Source organism: Acanthisitta chloris, unplaced genomic scaffold, assembly GCF_000695815.1.
Source record: "Acanthisitta chloris isolate BGI_N310 unplaced genomic scaffold, ASM69581v1 scaffold29691, whole genome shotgun sequence".
Classification (NCBI taxonomy): domain Eukaryota; kingdom Metazoa; phylum Chordata; class Aves; order Passeriformes; family Acanthisittidae; genus Acanthisitta; species Acanthisitta chloris.
Window position 1 is genome coordinate 56,534 of NW_008654824.1, and position 1,571 is coordinate 58,104.

A 1,571-nucleotide genomic window follows, 5' to 3' on the forward strand; every position below is an offset into this window, starting at 1 on the left:
TGGGAACGACTCCTGAATATGCAGATGGACATCCAGGAGGTCATGTCCAGCACCAGGGTCCAGCCACCTTGCCTGTCGCTTGGACACCTCCCACATCAATAGCCCCTGGTGCCGAGCTGCTGGCTGCCCGGGCAGAAGCAATTCTGCCCTACAGTTTGGCCTGGAAACCCCATCCAGAGCTCAGGATGGTGAACCGCTGGTAAGAGGACACAAACAAACCAGTGGCTGACAAGCAGTGCCACAGGCAAGGAAGGAGCCAGCCTGGAGTTCAGGTGCTACCTATCCCCCATGGAAAGCACCCAGGCATTTCCAACATCTCCCACCATGGGGGCATGGAGGCATCTTGGCTAGCCTGGAGGTCTGTAGTTTACGAAATGGCCAGGAAATGGAACAACACAGGAAAAGCAGCAACCAGAGTCCCTTGTTCACCACAGGTGCTCTAGAGGTAGTGCCACAGCCGGCAGAGCTGGCATCGCTCTCTGCTGAGCACATCCCAACTCCAGCCCCAGGATAAACCTACCTGCCCCAGGGGCACACGTGGCTGTCAGACCTTCATGTGGGAGCTGTGGGTAGGTGGACAAAGCCTAGCCACACCTGTCACTCCTGGGCCTTCGTCTACTTTGCCTCCACATGCTTACTGAGTATGGCAATGTTTGGTGTATTCATTCAGGAGGCAGGAAGCTGTGGATAAAAGCAGCTGACATCAGACAGTCAATATCGTTCAAGGATATTCGCCCTCAAAAGACAGGTCACAGCGAAATCCCTGGCAGACAGCCTTTCTGGCTCAGTTGCCTTTTATTAGAGCAGTAAGCACATCCTCAACGCCTCAGAGACTATCCCCTGTTGGGTTTTATTCAACCTCTTTTCTTTGAAAATGATCCTGTATTTTGAAGGTTGCAGTTCACCATTCATATATTATTAAGCAATGGCTAAATTAAGGACATGTGCATAACCCAGACTTGGCTCCTTGAGAGCTGCCTGGCTGCCAGACAGCCCTTTGTAAATATCCCAGGCTAATTCTCAGATTCTGCAAATAGGTTCCTTGGGTCTTTCCATCAGTGGTTCCTCACCTGGAAGCAGACAAAAACAGAAGCTGGCTGGGGGGTTCTCAAATGTTTTCAACACCCAGACCACATCTGAGGAACAGGGTTTCCTTGTGCACTCGTTTGCCTGTTTGGCACGGTGAGATGACCTCATTGCTAATTTCTAACCACACAACTTCCCACTGGCTGATGCTTGCGGCAATATCATTCCACATGAGCTCAGCCCCATAGTGTGCCAAGGTGAGGCAGGAAAACCATTGGTACTGCTCATTGCCCTGCAGCAATCCAGAGCTGGTTCAATGCAGAGCATCATGAAACGGCACTCTTTGCTAATATGTGGGATTACATAAACAGGAATTGTAGGTAACACAACTTGTAAGGGGAAAGCCCCTGTGTCTGCTCGTGCTGGAGGCAGTGCAGACAGGCAGGGCCACCCAGAAGTGCTGACAGCCAGGGCACAGGGCACAGCCCAACCACCCACCTGTCCCTGGCACTGCTCGGGGATGGGGGAACCATCTCAAGTGTGCT